This window comes from Suncus etruscus, chromosome 1 (assembly GCF_024139225.1).
Source record: "Suncus etruscus isolate mSunEtr1 chromosome 1, mSunEtr1.pri.cur, whole genome shotgun sequence".
NCBI classification, from domain to species: domain Eukaryota; kingdom Metazoa; phylum Chordata; class Mammalia; order Eulipotyphla; family Soricidae; genus Suncus; species Suncus etruscus.
The window spans coordinates 20,650,950-20,663,170 of NC_064848.1; the positions used below are offsets into that span (position 1 = coordinate 20,650,950).

Here is a 12,221-nt window from a genome sequence, read left to right on the forward strand (position 1 = left end):
GGTTATGCGGACATTTGCTTCATTATCTTCTGCTAGTGGTAACCTGTATTTGAAACAGAAATTTACATTGAAATATGCAATCTGACCTTGAGTTGTTTGTATAGCCCAGCTGTCAAAGTTAATTTACAAAAATACTTATTTTCTGAAGTAATAAACACTTATTTGGACTTAAAAGAAATATCCAGGTCTAGAAAGATAATACAGTGTCAATGGGCTTGCCTTGCATTCAGCTGACCTGGATTCAATTCCTGCCATAAAATGAAATGATGGATGTTTTGGTACTATCTAGCTGAGAAGTACCTTGGAGGCCTTGATGATTAAAGAGAATGCCTCACCAGTAGTTTATACTTTACCTGTAGAGATCCATGATTTTTTTTATTTTGCTAAGTTCTAAGTCAGTGTGAGCACCTCTTTGTTTTGTTTTTAATGTTTCATCTGCTACTGACACAGGAAAGCCAGAAGCAGCCCTATGTCAAATATTCTATTGAAAATTATATGAAAAACTATATGAAACTATATGAAAAACTTCCTAAAACTCAGGAGTCATTTTATATCCTAGTATACAGCATGCTGAAACTTATTCCAGCTTCACGGTTGAGTGATCCACCCCCTCTTACTTTTAAGAAGTAACTTACTGTTAAGACTTTTAGAAAGTTTTTCATGGGTTGAAGGGTTGTCTTATATGCCGAAAATATGGTATTTATATATTGCTACTTGTCATTCAGGTTCTCATAATACTCCAGGGGGAAAACTTATCTTGTCATTTGGAATCACCTCTCATTAGTAAAAATGTGGTTCTGTGTAGTTCTGAGATTTCCTTAAAATGGTTCTAGTGAACAACAAATATTTGAAGAAGAGATGGTATGCTCAATTGTTGCGGACTGGTTTTTGGGGTTCCATTGAATTACAGAACTTGAGTTCCCTCAAGGAAAATGGATGCATGGGCGGTGAAATATGAAGAAAATAAAGCCACACAATGTATGGGGAGAAACAACATTCTAAAATTTAATGTCTGGGACAGGTATATATGAGGTAAATTGCTAGTCACACAGATACTTTCAAGTACACAGAAACATTAACAGAAGCCTTGTTTTGATATACATAACACTCACCTGGCTAGGGGGATAAGCAGTAAGAGTCCTGAGTTACAAAGGAGAAGGTTAATTTAATATTTCAAAGCAGTTCCTAGCAGGCCAGCCTCAGATGTAATATAGGGGATTAGTGAGAAGTGAGAATAAGGGGAGAGCTTTCATTGTATAAAGGTCAAAATGAAGGAGAAAAGCTATGTCTAAAAAGATTCAAAGCTTATTTCTGGGAAAAGTTGAACAGCCCAAATCTGCATCCTGGCCAAATTCTTTTTGATTCCTAGAAGCAGAAATTGCATGGACAATTTGAATACAGAGAGAGAGAGAAAAGTATTGTGTCCTTAATTTGGTGATAGAATTATCCAGATAAAGTAAACATAATCAAAGCTATATTTCCTTGTAGTAACACAGCAGAAGGGAGAATTAATTATAGGCCAATTATATATAAAAGAAATATAATGTCAGTACCATAACATAAAATCTCAAAAATATTTCTAAAGGAATAAACAAGTGATCTGTGAAGGGGAGAAACATCAGTGGGTCCACTGATGAAATATTCTTTGGGAATATTCAAGAGAGTAAACCATTCAGGGGGGAACATCCCAATGAGACTTCTGGTGAAATATTCATTGGGAAATATTAAAATTTCTCTTGCCATGATGTGACACTGAACAAACTCTCATCTCCGCTAGTATCATAGTTACTGGTTCTGACAGTTAGCTTAGGAGAAAGTGTTTTGTATTATTCCTGGGCTCAGGTAAAGTAGAACTTATATCTTCTTAGCTGTATCTTTCTTTTCTATGTATAGTGATTTTAATAAAGAGTGTATTTTCTACAGAGTCAAACCTCTTTCTGATATTTACTCAAGCATAGAAGAGAGAGTTCACTGTATACTTTTTGCTATTCTGACTTTATTATCTAGCCTTAAGAAAATAATATTTAAACAATTGGGCTCTTAAATACTAAATATTCACATATATTCACATTATTGTATATAGGTAAATGTGAAAATTAAAAGTTTGGCTCATAAAATTCTTCTCTTACAACAAATAAAATGGGCCACAGCTCTGCATCTCTTTGCTGTCTTTTTTGTCTAGTATATATTAAGATGATATTAAGATGATTGTTGCTTTTTGTGGGTAGTGGGATTTAGTATCTGTAAATATATTTTCTCTGAGTGAAGGAAGTTGAAACAGTCTTTTGTCTTAAGAAATCCATCAAAATAGAAAAAGCCAGGCATGAAATCAGGCAGTTAAGAAATGACAGATAATTCTATAAGGCTTAAGGCACAGCCTTGATTCATTCCATAGATTCTATATTTTTATATCTAACCCCACATTAGGAAGCTTCTTTGAGCATAAATATCTGTTCTGACTTTAGTTTACTTAACATTATCAATTCATTTATTCCACAATTCTTTGTTCAACATTTGATGGTATTCTAAGTTAGGATATGGAAACCCATAGGTCTAACTCAGTCCTTTAAAGGACTCATAGTCAGAAGAGAAGTTTCCTTATAATCTATTTAAGAATTCATAGTTGTCAGACTTGCCTCTTCTTGTTCCCTCCTTATAAGGAAGAGTTATGACTTTCCTATGCCCTGGTGTGAAACTGGCAGTGTGGAGGTTGTTACATAGACTGTGGATACACAATGCACTGCCAAGTACTCTGAGCAGTCACAGTGAGTCTGAATTTTTATTAAAATAAATTACCAAAGTAACATGGCTCTCCTACTTTTAATTCAGATCCATTCACTCATCCTTGTTTATTTTAACTTGCTGTGCATTCTTTCTTGCTATATGATTCTGGCAAAGTCTTCACTTTCCAATTCTAATATTTCCTCAAGGGGATCCTGATCTTAAAGAAAAAGCAACTGTAAACATTCATATATTTAACCTCTGGGAAGATGAGAGTAGTAAGTGTTGAGCATAAAAAGGCCCAGAAGAAATCTATCCTGTTTAGGAACTTGCACCTTAAAGTATCATTAACGTGAAATGCAGTGTGTTCATGTCATAGAAAGACCATCTCAATTATCTTTCTCTCTCCGTCACTGACACTTAACTTGAAATTTATTCCTTTCTTATACAAGTCAAAGCAAGACTTTCCCCAGTGTCAGCATCACAAGCTGAAGCTAGTCCTTGGCAGTGAACTAGGTTTCCCTTTGCCCCTGGCAGAGTATTAGTATCTAAAGCACAACTTGCTGAGCAGCACCAATACACTGGAGCCTCCCTGAAAGAGAACATAGCTCAGAGCCTGTCAAATTCTCTCAAGGCATGTGCTCTTGTCCTAAGGTTTTTAGATTGTACAGTCAAGGGTCACACAGCTATTGTTTTACTTTTTTTGTTTTTAGGTCAACTATTGCTCCCTTTTGCGTAACTATTTGAGTGGACTATAAGCAAGCAAACATTTGTCAGCAAGCTGTATCAACTAAATAAAAAAGAGAGTCCAGCAAAAGGACAGCAACCCACTCTTCATGCCAAGCCCTCATACATAATCTTTTGAAAACTCAGTAATAATCAATGCCTAGAGGCAGATGTGCAAGTAAAAACCTCTTGCATCTTTATTTAAATGCAGCTTGAGAGTAGCCTTTAATGAGAATATTAGTAGTTTCCAGATACTGCAGACTGAATACAAAAGTTACTCTTTTGATATCAATAAATTATGTGACAGATGATTTTTCCTGTAGAAATTGTGCACAACTTTAATTAGCAGGCAACTTTCTCAGGGCACATTAGAACGCTAGATTAAACTGAGTTATCTTCGCCTCTGCCAAGGCTTTTTATAAAGCTACACAGTGAGATATCCTTAGAAGTTTGTCCTTTTGTTTATAAATCATCAATTCAACCTGCACTATGGTTTCCAGGAAAAACCACAGAGACTGAGACTTCTAAACTCCTAAAAGATTTTCCTCATTTTGGTGAATGGGTCATAAAATAGCAAACCTAAACATTCTCACAATTAATTATTGAGCTATGCAGTCCAATTAGAACAAATGCTTCCTTTCTGATTTAATTGGAGATGAGTATGTGCCTGAGATATTATTTGTGTAAAATAAATGCTCATTAAAATGCTTTGGATCAAGTTCTGCTGTTAAAGATGCCATGAAAAGGTAGCCCCTCTCTCACTTTAACTCTATATGGCTCTGTTATTCCCTTAAATGCTCTGAACCATCTCCTTTAAGTGTGAACAATAATACTGTTTTAACAAAGCCTGATTTGAGCTTAAGAGGTTGCTTGTCTTGGGGCTGGAGAGATAGCATGGAGGTAGGACGTTTGAACTGAACTATTGGCAAATAAGCCTATCCTTCTGAATTTGGAGGAATAAATGCCTTTTGTAAGATGCGTGTTTCTTAAAATTTCAGCAGTATTTTTTTGGATCTTATTAAAATGTGAAATCTCTTTTACCCAACTCTGATGAAAGAATTTGCATGTTTACAAAAGTCTCACATGATTCTAATTTATAATACATTTTGAGGAGGCCAGGTCTAAAAAGACTGACGTTTTCAAAAATAAAATCTCTTAAAAAAAGATACTTTCCCCTAAATGAAAGCAAAGTAGGAAGTTTGTCTTTTGATCCAAAGCCTCAAAACTCTGTGCTAAAGATTCAAATACATTTTCTCTTGCTGACTCCAATCTCTTTCAGAACTAATAAACCATATCAAGGTAAGCAGCCCATCCTTGTGTCTCATACTTCAGCACACTAAGGGGTCCATGATATCTTTTACTATAAAGTGAAAGAGGATTCACATCTTGAGAGGTTTTTATTCTCAGGAGTTGGTGTGGAAGAAGAGATAAATAGGATCTTAGGAGTTAGCTTCCACTTTACCACTTTAGGATGGCCATGAAATTTTTATTGCTACAAGCCTAGATCTTTATGAGCTTGTGTACAATGACCAGTTTCAAAAAAAGCACTCAAGAGGGCCAATATTAGAAATATGGGCTAATTAATTCGTTAGGGAAGCAAAGGGAACTGCTGATGGTTGGTTGGGAGGATTTAAATGCTCCCCTTGCTTTGTTAGGAAGAGTGATATGCCACATACTTTGCTAAGGCAGAAAAGGGGGAGCTGTGTGACTCATAGCCCTGTCAGAGCAAAAGATCAATATGCAAGGAAGTTCGTGATATCACTTGTTCCCTACTATCTATTCTATCCCTGGAATTATGTGGCTAGTAGGGATGAGTTCCAGGATTAGGCAGAGCTCCCCACCTAGAAAGGTGGTGGGAAATATCAGTGTTCTTCGCTTCCTTTTCCAGTGTAGAATCCAATGTGGAAAGGTCAGATATACTGAGAGTATGGATGCTTCTAAGTGATGTATGTGTGCTCTTTTATGTGGTGTCCTGAAATGTGCCTAGGGACATCCCCCCAAGACTCTCAGTGTATTAAAGGGAACTTAACTTGCCAAGTATGTTCATTGCACCTTGATTTATTATTTTTTTTTTCTTTATTTTTGAAAGCAAATATTGGAAATAACAAAAGTTAGGAGAGTTAATGATTCTGCATTCATTTTTTTCTCATTTTCAATCCAGAATTTTCTACATAAAGCTTGAGATTTGGGTAGGACGTGGTAGGAGATAAAGATTATTAATATGTGTTTGCTTAAACACATGGCCTCTGGAACAATGAAGAACAGAATAAGGTGTTAACAGCTTGAAATGTTCTCTTTCAATTTCAGACACTGAGACTAATGCTATTACTAATTAGAGGACATTGAAGGAGGCAAAACTAGCTGGTAAACAATTATGAAGTATTCCTGAAGCTAGCCCTGGTATGACCTGTACTCTATTTCCTGCTACTTTCCTTGTGATAGATCTAGCCCTGTTTGCCCTCACAATGCTGATGGCAAAACCAAAGGTGTATCTCACAGCACCCTGCTGTTCTTCCCAGCTTCCTGCTCTTTCTCACTCCAGTTTATTTGTTTTTAAAGGCTTTTCTTAGTAAAAAAAAAAAATAACTAGGGAAAAATTTGGAGAGAGGAGGAAGAAGTATTGCTTCCCTTCAGGAAATATCATTTCCTTTAGACCATGGTGATAGTCTCAAATATTATCTCATTATCATCTAAAAGTTTGGAATGGAGCCAGGAAACTTGGGGTAGACAGTTCCAAAAGGAGTGAGATCAAATTTGGAAGGGTCCAAAATCTGTTTACCATGTAACCTGATTTTAAAGCAGAGATTAGATAACCATAGAGTTTGCTAAAAATTTTGAACATTGTTTTCAAAAAGGTGCATATGGAGTGTTAGTACTGGAATTTTGTTATTTTTATTTGTTATTGTTGTTGTGGGGCCATATCTGGCAGTGCTCAAGAATTATTCCTTTATTTAGGCTCAGTAATCACTCCTGTCAAGTTCACAGGACCATATGGGGTACCAGAGTTCTAATCCAGGTAGGCCATGCATAAGAAATTCACCCAATCTACTGTAGTGTCATTCTGGCAGATGAAAGAACCCATAAATGGGAATCAAAGAGCTAAAGAACATGCTGGCAATCCATAGTAACAGAACTGTACTGGAGGTAGACCAGAATAGATGTACTCAAAGACAAATTACAAGCCAGCATTGATAAAGAAGTTGAAAAAGAAAAGAGAGAGAAAATGATGGAAGAAAATGTCAGGTATTTTATGATGAAAAACAAGAGGAATGATCTCTTAATTATAGAAATATCAGAAGGTCACAAAAAGGAAAGGTAGTGGAAGAGATAAGAAAAAGCTTCGCCGTTGTCTTGGAAAGAAACAACTGCAAAATTCAAGAGGCCAAAGAGTAGAAAACAAAATAGACTCATACAGAACAAAACCAAGAGTGAATAACATGTTCAGTTATTAAATAAAAGTTTCCAACATAGATTTAACTACCTGCCCCCCAAAAAACTGGCAACATTCATGTAGCCAAACTGAATGTAAATAAACTACTGAAAGTAGTTATATAAACCCACTTATAAAAACCCAATAAGAAACTGTAGACAAATAAGACTACATCCAAATAAAAAGTTTCTTAATAAAAATAAACATGGCTTAAATTAAAAGGCTGATAACTGAGTTGGAGAAAATATCTCAACCGTCAGATAAAAGGTTAATATTTAGAATATATAAAATACTCAAAAAGATTAATCACCCCAAAATAAAATCCCCATCAGAAATGGATATAGAAAATGCATAGACACTTCTCTGACAAAGATGAACAAATGGCCAACAGGCAAATGGAAAAATGTCCATCTCTTATCTTTCAGGAAATTCAAATCTAGAGAACAATAAAATATTATCTTCCAGTCAGGATGGCATATTTTAAAAATACTGAAAACTATCTGAGTTGGTAGGGATGTGTAGAGAAGAAACTTTCATCTACTACTGTGAAAATGTAGTCTGGTTCAACTCCCATAGAAAATAGTGTGGAGGGTTCTCATTAAATTCAAAATTGAGCTACCATTTGACCCAGCAATTCACTTTTGGGTATTTAACCCAGGACATGAAACCTTTTATTCAAAAGAACATATACACAACACAGTTTACTGCAGTACTCAGTAGAATAGAAAAGTGTAGAAATCATTAGATGTGTGCTCGCTTCGGCAGCACATATACTAAAATTGGAACGATACAGAGAAGATTAGCATGGCCCCTGCACAAGGATGACATGCAAATTTGTGAAGCGTTCCATATTTAAAAAAAATAAATCATTAGATGTGTAACAATAAATGAGTTGATTGTCAATATGTGGTGCATATAAAATTGAATACTACATAACTGAAAGAAATGATGCAATCATGCAATTTTCTGCAACATGGATGGGACTGGAAGACATAAAATAAAGTAAACCAGATAAAAGAGGAATTAACACAGGAAGATGTTATTTATAAGTGGTATTTAGAATAACTGCATTGAAAGAATGAAATAAATGGCTTAAATGAAGGTTGTATAGAACACTCTTGGACCAAGAGTACAGTGAGTAGAATAAAATAAACTGAAGGAGTAGAAAGACTGATGTAAAATATTAGAGGACCAGGCTTGAGTGAAATCAGATTATTGGTGTTAAGGAAGGATAAAACCAAATATCTGAATTATAGAGTCAACTTATTGGGGCCTAGGTTCTGAACAGGGAGGGATGCCATTCTGTAAAGGCTACATGGCAGGCTTTTTCTTAGGTTCTGAGCAGGGAAAGACACCATTTTGTAAGAAGCACATGGTGTAAATAACATTCTAGGTCTTCACAAGCCTATTTTCATTAACACTGTCCCAAGCTACCTGATCATATCAGGTAATATCAAGGAAGGACAAAGAAGCAGTAGAAAGGTACCTCTAGAGTCTAGACAATAAACAATCATTTTAAAGATCATCAGAAAGCTGGAACATCCATATACCCATTTCCTATATAATTTTCTTCATGCCCTTGGGTAGGTTTCATTTCCTTCGAGAGATGACACTGTCCAGTCAGTATAAGGTCCTTTTTGGCAGATGGATTAAAATATTAAACTCATCCTTTGAGTCTGGACTCCAGTATTTGGGAACTCATTTGGGATTGAATGATGATGACTCAGTCAACAACAAGGCTGCCTAGGTTCCATGAATATATACCAGGACACTCTCATGGGATGTAAAGGCCTAAGGAAATAGAGCTCTAGATAAAGTCCAAAGGAGAGAAACAGGATGTGGTATTCCTCTCCAGTGCTGGAAACTTTGGGGATACCTTAGTCCTCCTACATTCACCAACTACATAACCACTTAGGTTGAAGTTCCATTAAGTATCTGTGGGTTCAAGTACCACATGGGAGTATTGTGGATTCAAGTCCCAACAAGGGCTCAAGTGTCTGTCTTTGTGTCCAGTGCTGGGAATGAAAATGTGGGTTTGAGTGCAACATGGGCCCTCATGGGTTTAACTATCATCAAGAATTACAGTCACTCTGTGTCTTTGTCTTTATGTCAGTCGTTCAGTGTTTTCTCTGTCTTTTATGTTCAGAATATGGAGAGAAATTTTAGGGGAAATGCCATAACCCTTTAGGGTTGGCAGAATTTAGTTTGAGTTTAGCAGAAATTGTGTGTTGTGTTGGATTTGTGTGTTTTAATTTGCAAGTCTAGAATTATTGCTTTACTAGAGACAGGGCAGAGAGAAGCAAGGTAGAGTAATAAACTCTGGACTTTCCTTAATGACCATCAGGACCTAAATTTGTCTTAGAGAAAGTCTAGATTTTGCGACCAATTTTAGCCACTTTCCTGCTATGCTTAGTTGAAAGTGGGCAAAGGAGGATAAGTTAAAGTTATCTGCATGTGTATGGAGAAAAGGGGTGGGTGGAACCAAGAAATTATGAAAGAAAGTCATCAGCCTTGATGCTTTGTGCCTGGCAACTTTTTGGGTTAAAAATTGGCTGTAGAGAGAAAAGAAAGGGAAAAAATGTGGTCTTAAAAAAATCCAAGCTGGGGGCCGGAGATATAGCATGGAGGTAAGGCATTTGCCTTTCATGCAGAAGGACAGTGGTTCGAATCCCGGCATCCCATATGGTCCCCTGTGCCTACCAGGGGCGATTTCTGAACGTAGAGCAAGGAGTAACCCCTGAGCGCTGCCGGGTGTGACCCAAAAAACAAAACAAAACAAAACAAACAAAACAAATTCAAGCAGGCTATAGTAACATTAGAGTTTGCTCCTTATCTGAAAATGGAAACTTTCTCAGCCCTCTCTCTTCTTAAGAATTTATTGTGGGTTTAACAGGGAGGGGACTTACCCCACCTCTCTTCCCAAGATTGCCAACTTTCAATTACATGGCTAAAATACCCATAATTTTTCACAGCTTAGATTAAATAGGTTTTATCTTAGAGTAAAATAAGTCCATGGAGCTGGTCAAATGCAAGCCTAGTTGGTGACTGTATTTGTAAGCTTTATTAAAGCTATCAGAACTTCCATAAGTACATTTCACCCAATTCTGTTATCAGAGATTGTTCCCAATTGTTTTTTTACATATATAATAAGTGATGAAGAAAATTTTTTAATATTCTTTTTTAAATTTTTTTTATTTTATTTAAACACCTTGATTACATACATGATTGTGTTTGGATTTCAGTCATATAAAGAACACCACCAATCACCAGTGCAACCTTCCCATCACCAATGTCCCAAATCTCCCTCCTCCCCACCCGACCCCTGCCTGTACTCTAAACAGGCTTTCCATTTCCCTCATACATTCTCATTATTAGGACAGTTCAAAATGTAGTTATTTCTCTAACTAAACTCATCACTCTTTGTGGTGAGCTTCCTGAGGTGAGCTGTAACTTCCAGCTCTTTTCTCTTTTGTGTCTGAAAATTATTATTGCAAGAATGTCTTTCATTTTTCTTAAAACTCATAGATGAGTGAGACCATTCTGTGTTTTTCTCTCTCTCTCTCTGACTTATTTCACTCAGCATAATAGATTCCATGTACATCCATGTATAGGGAAATTTCATGACTTCATCTATCCTGACAGCTGCATAATATTCCATTGTGTATATGTACCATAATTTCTTTAGGCATTCATCTGTTGAAGGGCATCTTGGTTGTTTCCAGAGACTTGCTATGGTAAATAGTGCTGCAATGAATATAGGTGTAAGGAAGGGATTTTTGTATTGTATTTTTGTGTTCCTAGGGTATATTCCTAGGAGTGGTATAGCTGGATCGTATGGGAGCTCGATTTCCAGTTTTTTGGAGGAATCTCCATATCCATGGTCTTTTGGCCATTTGTATTTCTTCTTTGTCAAAGTGTCTGTTCATTTCTTCTCCCCATTTTTTGATGGGATTAGATGTTTTTTTCTTGTAAATTTCTGTCAGTGCTTCATATATTTTAGAGATTAGCCCCTTATCTGATGGGTATTGGGTGAATAGTTTTTCCCACTCAGTGGGTGGCGCTTGTATCCTGGGCACTATTTCCTTTGAGGTGCAGAAGCTTATTATATTCCCATCTGTTAATCTCTGCTTTCATTTGCTCGGAGAGTGCAGTTTCCTCCTTGAATATGCCTGTAGTCTAAATGTCCTGGAGTGATTTGCCTACGTGTTGTTCTATATATCTTATGGTTTTGGGTCTGATATCGAGGTCTTTAATCCATTTGGATTTTACCTTCGTACATGATGTTAGCTGGGGGTCTAAGTTCAATTTTTTGCAGTTGTGCCAACACCAATTGTTGAAGAGGCTTTTTTTGCTCCATTTAGTATTTCTTGCTCTTTATCAAAAATTAGGTGATTGTATATCTGGGAACATTCTCTGAGTATTCAAGCCTATTCCACTGATCTGAGGGTCTGTCCTTATTCCAATACCATGCTGTATTGATAACTATTGCTTTGTAGTAAAGTTTAAAGTTGGGGAAAGTAATTCCTCCCATATTCTTTTTCCCAATGATTGCTTTAGCTATTCTAGGGTGTTTATTGTTCCAAATGAATTTCAAAAGTGCCTGATCCACTTCTTTGAAGAATGTCACAGGTATCTTTACAGGGACCGCATTAAATCTGTAGAATGCTTTGGAAATTATTGCCATTTTAATGATGTTAACCCTGCCAATCCATGAGCAGGGTATGCGTTTCCATTTTCGAGTGTCCTCTCTTATTCCTTGGAGCAGAGTTTTATAGTTTTCTTTGTATAGATCCTTCACATTTTTAGTCAAGTTGATTCCAAGATATTTGAGTTTGTGTGGCACTATTGTGAATGGGGTTGTTTTCTTAATGTCCATTTCTTCCTTATTACTATTGGTGTATAGAAAGGCCATTGATTTTTGTGTGTTAATTTTGTAGCCTGCCACCTTGCTATGTGAGTCTATTGTTTCTAGAAGCTTTTTGATAAAGTCTTTAGGGTTTTCTAAGTAGAGTATCATGCCATCTGCAAACAGTGAGAGCTTGACTTCTTCCTTTCCTATCTGGATGCCCTTGATATCTTTTTCTTGCCTAATTGCTATAGCGAGTACTTCCAGTGCTATGTTGAATAGGAGTGGTGAGAGAGGACAGCCTTGTCTTGTGCCAGAATTTAGAGGGAAGGCTTTTAGTTTTTCTCCATTGAGAATAATATTTGTCACTATCTTGTGGTAGATGGCCTTAACTAGATTGAGAAAGGTTCCTTCCATTCCCATCTTGCTGAGAGTTTTGATCAAGAATGGGTGTTGGACCTTATCAAATGCTTTCTCTGCATCTATTGATATGATCAT

The 12,221-nt window shown here is 36.5% G+C and overlaps 1 non-coding gene across 1 annotated transcript; it reads left to right on the forward strand.

Moving 5' to 3' along the window:
• Positions 1–7,626: 7,626 nt before the first annotated feature.
• LOC125996459 (U6 spliceosomal RNA) lies at positions 7,627–7,733 on the forward strand. Its single transcript, XR_007491272.1, has one exon. It is a non-coding gene; the product is annotated as a U6 spliceosomal RNA (small nuclear RNA).
• The last annotated feature ends 4,488 nt before the right edge of the window (positions 7,734–12,221 follow it).